Raw genomic sequence first — 14501 nt, forward strand, 5'->3', positions numbered from 1 at the left:
TCCTAATATAAACTTATGCAACTATTATTGTGGTTTTGGAACACACAAAATAAAATAAAAAAGTTGCTACCGAACAACATTTGTATTCTGGGTTGTTGGTTGATAGTTTTTTTTTTTTGTTTTATTTCATTCTACTTGTTGGGCAGTTCTGTTGCAACATTTGTTGTACATGTTAGAGTTGTTGGTGTTGTTACTAGTTAAAAACGTAGCCCAACTTTATCTATTTGTTTGTTTAACAGTTTTGTGTAGTAATCTGAACTGTTTTTTACACAGCTTTTTTGCTGCCTTGATGTTTTGTTTTAATTTTTTAAGCAGCGATGCTCTGTATGTATATTTTATATAAAAAATACACTTCCTTATACATATATATTTACAAACTTACATTATGTAGTAAGTTGGTTTTAATGTTTGCTATTCTTCCTGCTGGTACTGGTGGTGATCGTAAATTTTGTGAAACTCGTTGGCTGTTTTAATGTTTTGCCTGCCACAAGTATAATTTTACAGCAAAAAGGAAATGCCAACATAAAAAGAAAAAAGAAAACAATTGGCTCTTGCCATCAGGCTTCTATGGTACTAATTAATAATTTAAATTTAAATAAGATTTGAGTGCAACCAGCATATAAATGAAGTAAATTACACAAACGACACAAAAATAGGGAAACATGGAGCGAAAAAAAACTGTAGCAAAATGCAAAGAAAATTATGGGAAATTTTCTAGCGGTTGTGGTTGCTGGGGTTGAGTTATACAGTTGTGTCATTTTTGTGCAAAAAGAACTTAAATTGTTAACGTCCTACTTATTTTTCAATTATTATTTTTTTAATTTGTTGGCATTAAACATGTTGGTAAAATAGAATGGTGTTAAATCCTCAAAATAAAAATAAAGATGACGAAATTTAAGTTGCATTTACTTATTTTGTGGTGAGTATGGTAGATACAACTACAAAATCAACAATATCTATCTTGATTTGTCTATGACTTGACTATGACTTGACTATGACTTGACTATGACTTGACTATGACTTGACTATGACTTGACTATGACTTGACTATGACTTGACTATGACTTGACTATGACTTGACTATGACTTGACTATGACTTGACTATGACTTGACTATGACTTGACTATGACTTGACTATGACTTGACTATGACTTGACTATGACTTGACTATGACTTGACTATGACTTGACTATGACTTGACTATGACTTGACTATGACTTGACTATGACTTGACTATGACTTGACTATGACTTGACTATGACTTGACTATGACTTGACTATGACTTGACTATGACTTGACTATGACTTGACTATGACTTGACTATGACTTGACTATGACTTGACTATGACTTGACTTATGACTGACTATGTTGACTATGACTTCATTGGACTATGACTGGATAGACTTGACTTATGACTTGACTATGACTTGACTATACATTGGACTATGAATTGACTATGACTTTGACTATGACTTGGAATATGACGACTATGACTTTTCGACTATGTGACTAGCATTTATAAATTTCCTTTTAAAAACGATTTGAAATTTGCAGATTATAATCGCTTGTAATGGTGGCTAGGGTAATAATGGACGGAATAACTTACATTATCACTCATCTTTGGTACAACAAAAGATCATTGAATTATCTCATGTTGTTAGTCGTGATTTAAATTTCATGAAATTGCCCTATTCAAAATTAACATTGCACCACTGAGAGTAATTCTATTATGAAGTTAACTTTCAATTATTTAATTAAAATAACGATTTACATAAGTATAAAAATTCCCTACATAATATTGTTCTATATTCAATATCCTTTTCCTAAAACAAAAGTTTCTTTTTTTTGCCAGGTTTTAGCTTTTAGCCTAAGATTTTTTAATTGAATTCCAATATAAAGCTGCGAGCTCCTGTAAAAACATGGTAAATTGTTTTGCTACTACATGTGTTTCAAAAAACAAAAAAAAAAAGTATTGACTCACGTAGCTGGATAAAATTGTTAAAGTTAAAAGTGGACAAAGGACATGTGTGCATTTAAGCACAGAGAAAGACCACATGAACAAACACAAACTGGCTACAAAAAAAAAAAAAAAAAAAAACAATAAATTGAAAAATAAAAAAAAAAAAATAAAAACACACTGGCAACACGTTATGATTTTAACACACAACTTTGTTCATTTGACAGTTTTCAATTTCAATTTTGTGCTCTTATTGCCACACTTTTTGCTCGTATTGGAAAACGAAAATTAAATACATATATTTTCTTTTTTGGCTTTGGCTTTTGTACAAGGTTTTACCAATTCTATGTAGCCAATACCACAGATATAGTGACACAAGCAGCAACACACAAACTTTTTTATATGTATACTTTTAGGCTATATGCCTGCACTCATACACACTCATACAGACGTTCATATGTAGTATATGTACATATTTCTGGACAGACGTAAATGTTCCTAATAGGTTTCCTTTGTTTGTACTGTGTAACAGCTGTTGTTACTGTTGTTGTTGTTGTGGTATATTGCTGCACTTTTCAATTCAATTTGTTGTTGTCTGTAGTGTGTAGTTTTTCATATTAATTCACTATGAATTTCAATTGAAAACATTGCCGGACAGTGTTGGCATTTTGCTGTCCCTAGAAGTGGTTGGAAGGTAGGTGGTAAATATAGTAGCTGCTGCAGTAATAACAAAAAAGTAAATTTTAATGAAATTAATACATGACACGCTGACCGCTAGAGTGTACTTGAGTTTTATATGTCGATATGTGTTCGCATATGTATTTATTACACCCACAAACACTTTTGCACTCAATCTACCACCTACATATAAAGATATTAATACACATGGAGACAGAGACATACACACATACATATGATTTTACTAACAATGTTAATTTGTATAGAGTCTATGTGTGTAGCAATTGCGGCAATTATTAGTCAGTCCACATTACAAGTTGTGTGCAAAAGAGAAAGAATGTTATAAAGTCATTTTTATCATATTCACTTTACATTACTACCAACATCATTTACAATATCACAATATACCTTTGCTATTCTATATCGTTTTTGCTTTGTGTGACTTTAGGTGTACTTTTCGATGAGTTTGTGTGAGTCTGTATTATTAAACATATTTGTCGTTCGGAAAGGTATTTTAATTTAATTTTCTCAACATCTGTAAGCAATTTTCCCCTTTGGATTTGTCAACTTTATCTACTGTTAAGAATGACTTTTATACATGTGTTATTTTAATTATATTTACGTTCAGTTTTTATACGAGTGAATATATAATGTTTGACCACTTTTGTCGATTGAAGGGCTGGTCTTTTATTATAAAGTAGGCCGTTTAGGTTCATGATTGAATTCAGCAGCAACACTTCAAAATTACGACTACCAGTTAGGATCTGTAGAAATTAATCAATTTTGATGTACAAGACTATGACTAGACTATGACTAGACTATGACTAGACTATGACTAGACTATGACTAGACTATGACTAGACTATGACTAGACTATGACTAGACTATGACTAGACTATGACTAGACTATGACTAGACTATGACTAGACTATGACTAGACTATGACTAGACTATGACTAGACTATGACTAGACTATGACTAGACTATGACTAGACTATGACTAGACTATGACTAGACTATGACTAGACTATGACTAGACTATGACTAGACTATGACTAGACTATGACTAGACTATGACTAGACTATGACTAGACTATGACTAGACTATGACTAGACTATGACTAGACTATGACTAGACTATGACTAGACTATGACTAGACTATGACTAGACTATGACTAGACTATGACTAGACTATGACTAGACTATGACTAGACTATGACTAGACTATGACTAGACTATGACTAGACTATGACTAGACTATGACTAGACTATGACTAGACTATGACTAGACTATGACTAGACTATGACTAGACTATGACTAGACTATGACTAGACTATGACTACGACTAGACTATGACTAGACTATGACTAGACTATGACTAGACTATGACTAGACTATGACTAGACTATGACTAGACTATGACTAGACTATGACTAGACTATGACTAGACTATGACTAGACTATGACTAGACTATGACTAGACTATGACGAGATATACAGGAGAGAAAATTTGTCATTCCTTGTTAAATGGCATTCATATGACATCACCATCTAAACATATCTAAAAAAAGGTATAGTCATCTATTTTGGAAAAGTTAATTAGCATAATAAAATTTACCCTGATATAAATATATTTAATTTGGCCAATCTCTTGCCAGCCATCACAAGATAAACATATATACTTTCAAAAACTTGTTATCCAAAACAGAAACTTAAACTAAACCTCACCAACTATTTAGCAACTATAAAACTAAACGTTCCATTAAAAAAAGGTTTTCAAGGATTTAAATTTTTATTTTTTAATTAGTAAACTGGACATCATCCAAAAAAATAATTAAGCACACTAATGTTCTTTTCGTTTTACCAGTATTTTCCTTGAATTAACAAAAACACAAAAAACTCTTTGAAGTGGCATCTTTTTCTATTTACCCTCCTCTGCTTTTTCTAAGGGTCTATTTGGTTGTTAAAAAACTTTGCAAAACAATCTTGTAAAATAGTTTGAAAGAAGTGAACTTGAGTTACAAATACTTAACTTTACTAATAGTAATGTAGTGGGTGGGTTTGATGCGTAAAATGAAATTTTTTAAATACTTGCAGATATCTTTCAGTCTTTCTATTTTGTTGTTTTTCTGTTTTATTTTGTAGCTTTAAGGATTTAAAGCATCAATTTGCTTCTGTTGTTATTATTGTCTCTCTTTTTAACATTTCAGGATCATTAACTCATACACGAGTCTTACCAGCAGCAATAGTATAAAAACAAAATACATAACAAAATGTTTAAATACTTAGTTGGCCAAAGATATGGAATTAAAGAGGAAGAGATGAGCACAAACAAAAAATGGTCAATAACAACTAAATACGACTAACATAAAATGGATTGCTTACGTTAAATAAGTAGTTACGCATTAAGACCATTATTATATCTGGTATTAAAAGAGGCTTAAGAACATTGAGTACAACAACAACTGATAAAACAAATGAAATACTATATAAAAATAGTATACTGTTTGTAGAGAAAAAGCAAACAATCCGAAACAAGAGTAGCTTAAGGATAAGAAGAGTTTATATTATTTAGATTTTGGATGATACTAATTAGCAGTGTTTATTTCAGGTAAAATTTTGCGGACAAAAAAAGTAGTCATGTCGATTTTCAAGTATGTGGGGCTATGTGGATGTGTCTTTTTTTCTCAAATATTGTAAATTTTATTGATCAGCTAATCGAGACTGGGAAGAGTATAAATCCTTAAATATAATTTTTCTTTTGCCAATTAAAATAATGAAAAGGGGTGACACTAACGAGAGGAGGATAAGAAGTGCCATCTTCCGAGTGGACAAATGGATTCAAACGAATATAGAGGATATAGAGAGGAAACTTTGGAACACTTTCGTTGTTTTTCACACCACATCACTGAATGTAAAATTTCAAGGAACTACGTTCAGAAAACTGATTTAAAAATATATTTACGAGCCTTAATAGATAAGCTCAATTTTAACTTTCAACTTACCAGTTATCCTTGTAACGAATGTAATGCTTTCGGACGTATTTCAGAAACCCCCATTGAATGTAAGTGAAGTAAATACTAAAGTAAGTAAAGTTAAGTATTTGTACTAAAAATAACAAAAAAGTATATACAAAATTCTCCTAAATGTTCTACATGCTATTTTTGATAAAGTTCTTAAAAAAAACTAAATGGTGTTTTAAATATAAACAAACAATTTTACCCACAAACAAACATACATTAAAGATACGTATGTATGTATTTTACCAAAGGGCCAAACCCATTTTTTTATTTGTTGGTGCTTAAAAATGAACGGTCAGACCATCATTACGAGTACATGATACCAAAAAAAAAATACGAATAATACACAACACATCAGCTGCAAAAGAAAAAAAAATAATGTAGAATAACACACACAGACACCGGAAAGAAAACAACTAAAGCCTTTAAAATCTCTGGTATATAAAAAAGGAAACAGCAGACATTAGATATGGCAGACCAAAAGCTTAAATAACAGCAAATGTAAGTATAAAGTAAGTGTATGTGTATTTGTGCTAAACAAAGTAACAAACAATTTTTGACTTTTGGTTTTATTATTTCCCCTTTTATGTTTCCTCTTTGTTTTGTTTACTTAAGTGTATGTGTCTCATTTTGTTTAGTTTATTATACGGAAAATTAATGGCGGAAATTATCTTTCGGACTTGATGTTTGTGGAGAGATTTTTATTTGAAATAAAAGAGTAACAACATGTGTTTTACTCGTAATGTTTTTCTTTAGGATTTAAGTACCAACAATCAAGGCAATATATTTTACAATATAATTGGCTGCTGTACTTGTGTATTAGTAATGAGTTTTCAATTTTCAAAAGTTACTTTTTTTCGAACAATTCTAAATGGTCTTATAAATTACATGCAATTAAAAGAAAAGGGATAATGTTTTTTTTATCCTTTTGTTTTTTAAGCGCCTTACTAAGCAGCTTATTTATGATGGTAAAAAAAGGTTGCTTAACAAAAGGTATTGACTGTGAAATTATTGTTGTTTTGGTTTTGGATTATCTTTTTGTTGTATTTTAACTGCAATATGACTACTTAAATGTATATATATATTTTAAATGGAAATAATGTATGCTGGTAAATTGACAGCATTTTAATTTATATTTATAGTACAGCAGTTTGGTATTCTTTACTTGTCCGTGTCAAATAAAAAGTATTCTACATATGTATTATAATAGTTTTAACATTAATTGTTTATATAAAGGAGATGTTTAGTGCTCCGGAAGTATTACATTCTATCCGGCACTTCATATTTCGAAATTAAAGTTTATTGTTCGACTTGGTCTAGTAAAGATTTAAATGTATTTGAAATTTCCCTAAGTATTTCGATGTTGGTTCTTATTGCGACCTGTGTTACCAAAGGTCAAAACAAATTTAAAACATGCAAGAGATTATAATAGGGCGAGGCCGACCACATAATACCTTACACCAGTTATAATAATAAAATGTGATTTAGTTGTCATCATTTTTTTTCATTTAAGTTGAATTGTACCTTGCCCCCGATATACTTAAACCATTTATTGTTGTATAATACTGTGGATATTATTATTATAAAATTATTATTATTATTATAAAATTCATCAGGATCATCAAGGCTACTGTAGATCTTGGTTTTGCAGCTTTTTATGAGCTTAAGAGCCCTATTCGGGAGATTCAGTTGTATGGGGGCTAGCTGAAATAATGGACCGATGTTAACCATTTTCAATAGGCTTCGTCTCTGGTACAATAGAAGATCATGTTCCAAATTGGCAACTTGTAGTTTGATTACAAGGTTTACATGGACGGACAGACGAAACGACATTGCTAAATCGACTCAAACAAATGACTTATCTTCAAAATTGTGACCTGTAGTTTGATTACAAAGTTTACTAGCTCTATTCTCTAGTATAGATCTTGATTTTGCAGCTTTTTGTCGAAATACGAGTATATTACACATAATTATGAGCTTAAGAGCCCTATTCGGGAGGTTTAGTTGTATGGGGGCTAGCTGAAATAATGGACCGATGTTAACCATTTTTAATAGGCTTCGTCTCTGGTACAATAGAAGATCATGTTCCAAATTTGCGACCTGTAGTTTGATTAGAAGGTTTACATGGACGGACAGACAGCCAGACAGACGGACATAGCTAAATTGCGACCTGTAGTTTGATTACAAGGTTTACTAGCTCTATTCGGAGGTTCAGTTGTATAGGTGCTATGTGAAATAATGGACCGATCTTAACCATTTTCAATAGGCTTCCTCCCTGGGACAGTAGAAGATCATGTAACAAATGTCTTTCAATTATCTTCAAAATTGCGACCTATAGTTTGATTACAAGGTTTACATGGACGGGCGGTCAGACGGACAGACAGACGGACGGGCAAACGGACGGGGATAGCTAAATCGTTGAAACCCTGAGGCCAAGGCGGATGGTCATACGGACAAACAGACAGACAGACAGACGGGGATAGCTAAATCGTTGAAACCCTGAGGCCAATTTAAACTTTTCTAAACGATTGAGACGCGCTGTGTCCAAATGTGATTCGAGATATCGTGTCCTGAAGTTTGAAAAACCTCCATTTCTAGTAATTTTTGTGACGTTATAACAGTGCATTTATAAAATGTTGTATGTCATCTGAAAGTCTATTCAGCTTCAAAATAAAGGCTTAACATCTGACAATTGAATTCTATGTAATATAGACGTTATGTTGTAGTCATTGCAAAGTAAGTTGTTGGGTAAGTACAAGTCATTACATTAATTAAATGTTGTTGTATGTAAGTATGAGTGCAACTTTTATTTTTTATTTATAAAACAAAACAAATTCTGCTCAATTTATTAAAACTTTATTAATAAAATTTCAAATAAAACTTTTTATTAATTCTTTTTTTGTTGTTATTTCTCTGAATTTCATTTAATTTTATTTAGTTGAAAAATGTCTGGTAACAATGTACGGTAAGTGTTTGAGTATTTTCTATAGAGAGTAACAGATAGAGTTTAATTTCTAATGTCCTTGTTGTTAGAAAAATGAATTTTTGTTTTAAATATTTATGTTAAGAAAAACTTTTTAAATTAAGAGGCCACATAAAAGCATAAAATAACTACAATAACAAAATACTTTTACAACTTAGTCATACTATAGCAATACACACTTACAGCGTTTCTCTTTAATATCCTGTTTAAAGTTTATACTAACTTCAATGATGAGTCGAAATGACTTGAGTGTTTGATACGCTAAACGAAAAGAAAAACTGAAATAAAAAGGTGATGAAAAACAAGTGATGATAAATAAGTTGAGTGTAAAAGTGGAGTTTTAAACAAAAGACTAAAGTTTTTATTTATTTTTCTTACTTTTACTTTAAGTTTAAATAAAAGTAAAATAAAGTAGGGAGATTTTTAAATTGTCAATATAATAAGGATTTTTAGAGGATTCTCAAGATAATTGATAGAAATAAAATGAAAGTCAAAGGCTATATGTAGAGCAGGCTTTGGGTTAATGATTGTATTTTCAATTACATTAGAGAAAACTGTAATTTTAATTGAATTTTTTTCACTTATAATTATTTGTAATTGTGATTTCTTACCTTATAGTTGAATGTAATAGTAATTGGTAAACTTCAATAAATTAACATTAACAAAAATTATTTAAAAATTTAATAAATTTATGTTATTACCCCATTGATATTTTTAACAAGTACCTATCATTTAAAATAAAGAATTAACTAAAAATAAGGTGGTTTGAGTTATAAAAAATAGAAAACGTTTTTTAAACTTTATTTGTTTTATATATAATACCTTCTCCTTTTTTATTTTCTTTCAGCATTAAATATTTTATATTAGCAACAGTTTTGTTCTTTTTTCATTTGCTTCATCTTCCTCATCAACGAACAATTCTGGTTATTTGAAAATCTTTAGAAAGTTATCAGTCTTGCTGATCACGTGACTCGTTAAGGACATCAAAAATTCTATAAACGCAAACGACAACTTAAACTAAAAATAGACAATGGCCGGGTACGAACCAAAAAAAAAAAGTAGACAAAAAGATTGTCAGTACACTGAGCATAGAAAATAAAAAAAGGAATATGAAAGTTACTAAGACAATAGAACTGTTAGATTTTTTGTAACAAAAAACTGTTTCCACATTTTTAAGCCTTTTGTTGTTGATGATGTGTTTTTCACATTTTTTTTATATTTTCACTTTTTCTTTTAAATGTCCATTTATTCATTCATTCAGTCTTTTATCTCTGGCATCATCTAGCATTTTGACTTGTTGTAGCTGTAGGTGGAGGATACTATTGAAAGGTATGCGTTCTTTAAATATTTTGAATTTAAGTTTGTGTATTGTTTTCAAATGTTGGCAGGAAATTTATTCTTGGACAACATTGCTGGCTGGGAAAACAAAATTAATAGTACAAGAAATTTCTTTAAAGATTCCAGTCGTTCATTGTTTTGAATGGTGTAGGTTGTTTTTTTAATAGAACGTTTTGGTTGAGGTAAAAAATCATTCCGTTTCTAGAATCATGTGAATTTTAATTTTTAATGAAAATATGAATATTGAATTTTTGGTAAGGTTTAATAAAAAATGTGATTTTGAGTTTTAAATGAATTTTGAGTTTTTAGTTTAAATGTGAAATTTTTATTAAAAATGTGAATTTTTAGTGAAAATATGAATTCTTAGTGAGAATGCGAAATTTTAGTGAATATGAGAATTTCTGGTGAAAATGTGAATTTTTAGTGAAAATGTAAATTTTTTAGTGAAAATGGAAATTCTTAATGGGAAGATGAAATCTTATTGAGAATGTGAATTTTTAGTGTAAATGTGTATTATAAGTGAAAATGTGAATGTTAATGAAGAAAATGAAATTTCAGTGAAAATTACTGATTTTAATCAAATGTGAAAATGTGAATTTTTAGTGAAAATGTGAATTCTTAATGAGAAGTGTAAATGAGTGTTATCGGTGAAAATGTGAATGTCAATGAAATTTCAGTGAAAATTAGTGATTTAAATCAAATGTGAATTTTTAGTAAAAATTTGAATTTTTAGTAAAAATTTGAATTTTTAGTGAAAATGTGAATTTCTAATGAATGTGTGAATTTTTAGTGAAAATATGAATTTTTGGTGAAAATGTAAATTTTTTAGTGAAAATGGAAATTCTTAGTGAGAAGGTGAAATCTTAGTGAGAACGTGAATTTTTAGTGTAAATGTGTATTATAAGTGAAAATGTGAATGTCAATGAAATTTCAGTGAAAATTAGTGATTTAAATCAAATGTGAATTTTTAGTAAAAATGTGAATTTTTAGTAAAAATTTGAATTTTTAGTGAAAATGTGAATTTCTAATGGAAGTGTGAATTTTTAGTGAAAATATGAATTCTTAGTGAGAATGTTAAATTTTAGGGAAAATGAGCATTTTTAGTGAAAATGTGAATTTTTAGTGAAAATGTAAATTTTTTAGTGAAAATGGAAATTCTTAATGGGAAGGTGAAATCTTAGTGAGAATGTGAATTTTTAGTGTAAATGTGTATTATAAGTGAAAATGTGAATTTTAATGAAGAAAATGAAATTTCTGTGAAAATTACTGATTTTAATCAAATGTGAATTTTAAGTAAAAATTTGAATTTTTGGTGAAAATGTGAATTTTTAGTGAAAATGTGAATTCTTAATGAGAAGGTGAAATGTTAGTGAAAATGTCAATTTTTAGTGTAAATTTTAAATCAAATGTGAATTTTTAGTAAAAATTTGAATTTTTAGTGAAAATGTGAATTTTTAATGAAAGTGTGAATTTTTAGTGAAAATATGAATTCTTAGTGAGAATGTTAAATTTTAGGGAAAATCTGCATTTTTGGTGAGAATGTGAATTTTTAGTGTAAATGTGTATTATAAATGAAAATGTGAATGTAAATGAAGAAAATGAAATATCAGTGAAAATTTGTGAATTTAATCAAATGTGAATTTTAAGTTAAAGTTTGAATTTTTAGTGAAAGTGAAAATTGTTAATGAAAATGTGAATTTTAAAACAAGTGAAACATTTTTGTGAAATGTGAATTTTCAATGAAAATATGAATTTCAAATAAAAAAGTAAGATCCTGACATTGTTAACGAAACTCCAGGTGAGTTTGCAACGCCTTCAGCCTTAGCTCCTTCAAGGGATAAGCTTGTGAAAGTCAATTTAACTACACATATACATTCATAGCCGTTGCAGTTAATTTCTGCCAGAATTATAATTCTATTATCTTATCATTGATATTTCTGTGATATAGACTGTTGACCACGTTTGCGTCGATCAATTGTCTAAAATTTAAATATAAACAACATTTCCCCACACCCAACAATTATTACTCCAGTCACCGGCAGTGCGAGTATTGTGTCTGTCTTTATGTATGTAAGAATTTTTTCCTTCTAGTTACTATCCTTCTCGTGTATCAGTTTAAATACTTAACAATCAGTTTACTTATGTTGTCCTTCAATTAAAGTCTTCTTCTTCACCATCAACATCTACAACTTTTTCGTTTTAGCTTTTTATCTTTTCTGCTATTGTTCTTTTAACTTTAATAAACGAAATCGTTTTCGTTGTGTTACATAAAACAAAACAAAAAAAAAAAAAAAAATAAAAAAAAAGTATGAAAAAAGAGAAACAGAAAAAACTTTCTTCCTTCATCTTTAAATATTGCCATTATAATATCTTATAGTTTTTCTCATACACTTTTCCTCTCTCCTTTCATCGTCAAGTATTAATATTTATACATTATTGTTGTTAAGAGTATTGCTAAAGTTATGCTCCTGCTGCTAAATAAACCAGCTAGTTGACGGATAGATAGACAGACAGTTCGTCTATGCGTTAGACTAACGCTTTGTAATTTAGTTTTGTTCTGCTCCTGCTGTTGTTGCTTGCTCTATGTAGTGTAAATGAAACATTAAGTCTTGAGTAACAGCAACAATAACAACAAAAATCTTTGTATATCCTTAAAATAGAATTCGTTGCACGTTTTACAACGTGCTCAGCAAGTTAAACAATTGTGACAAAATGCTGTCAACTCTGATTATCACTTGTTTCTCATTAGTTCATCATCACTCACCATTTGGTTGTTAGTTTGTTTGTTTGTTTGTTCGTTTGTATGCTTGTGCTTCGCTGTCTATTTATGTTTTATTTCATTTTATTATTGCTCTTGTTGCTGTTGCTGCTGGTCTGATGTTGCTAGTTTTGCTTTCAATCATTTTTATGTTTCTTTTTTAGTTTTGTTGTAGTTGTTGTTCTTAATTTGTTTTATTATTTTTTTTCTTTCATGCTTCTATGTTATTGTTGTCTTTAAGAGTTTTTCTTATTAATTAACGTTCAATTTCATTTTCTATTATTGTTTGAGTATAATTAGGTTTTACTGTTGATATTTAGTTTCGTTTTGTCTAATTTTATTTATAATTTTTTTGCTTTGTTTTAAAAAATTAAATCTTGTAGTGATTTGTTATTACAATTGATTTGATTTCTGAGTTGAATTTTATTAAAAGTTGTTTTTAATTTGAGAAGAGGTGCTATGTGTCGAGAAAAAGAATTCGTTAAGAGTTTTTAATTCATTTAAGAAGTTTGAAAATCAAAAAAATTAGAACAATATAAATATTTACTGCAAACTTATATTATCAACCTACTACTACCTAAGTTGTTCAAAAGCCTTATTTTGGTCCAAAGATAAACTTTATGAAAAATAGTGAATATGTTTTGAAAATTTTGTTATTTCCCAAAAATTGTATACATATTTAAAAAATAGAAATAATTTCCTGACTAATGTTGTACATACTGTCTTTTTCTAATTGATCTGGTACTCCTCCTTGTGAGAATTATTGTAAGTAGAACAATGTAATCAGTACAGACCTGGGATAAATGCATTAAATGTGTTAATGCATTAACAATTTTTTCTACATTAAAAAAAATTAATGTTAATGCAAGTTTATTGCATTAACATTAACATGGGTACATTTAATGCATTAAATTTGCATTAACATTAAATATTTTTAAATTTAATGCATTAATTTTACATTAACATTAAATATTTGTGAAATTAATGCATTAATTTTGCATTAACATTAAATATTTTTGAATTTAATGCATTAATTTTTCATTAACATTAAATAATAAATAATAAAATTAATGCATTAATTTTCCATTAACATTAATGTATAAAATAATTTATAAAAATAAGAATACAGCGCTAAAGACCTCGGTCTAACTAAATTCAAGTAAAATTGAATGTGTTAAAGTCCTTTCTAATAAGTCCTATACTCGATAATACATATTAGAAGAATAGTATCACTTCCCAGATATTCCTTTTTTAGTTTATTTTGTTAAAGTCCTTTCGAATAAGTCCTATACACGATAATACTTATTAGAAGAATAGTATCACTTCCCAGATATTCCTTTTTTAGTTTATTTTGTCTGTGGAATCTTATATAAATATCATATTTAAAACACACAAGTTTGAATGGAATATAGGAGTTATTAGAAAGGACTTTAACCTATTTAATTTTAGTTGTATTTAGTTAGATCGAGGTCTTTTGTGCTGTATTTTTATTTATGTTTATCAATTTTTATATATATTAATGTTAATGGAATATTAATGCATTAATTTTATTGCTTATTTAATGTTAATGTAAAATTAATGCACTAAATTCAGATACATTTAATGTTAATGCAAAATTAATGCATTAATTTCAAAAATATTTAATATTAATGTAAAATTAATGCATTAAATTCAAAAATATTTAATGTTAATGGAAATTTAATGCATTAAATTTTACAAATTTAATGTTAATGCAATATTTTTTACATTAAATTAATTTTCT

This window comes from Lucilia sericata, unplaced genomic scaffold (assembly GCF_015586225.1).
Source record: "Lucilia sericata isolate MDLA Ls3-8-SP2 unplaced genomic scaffold, ASM1558622v1 Contig000392F_arrow, whole genome shotgun sequence".
NCBI lineage: Eukaryota > Metazoa > Arthropoda > Insecta > Diptera > Calliphoridae > Lucilia > Lucilia sericata.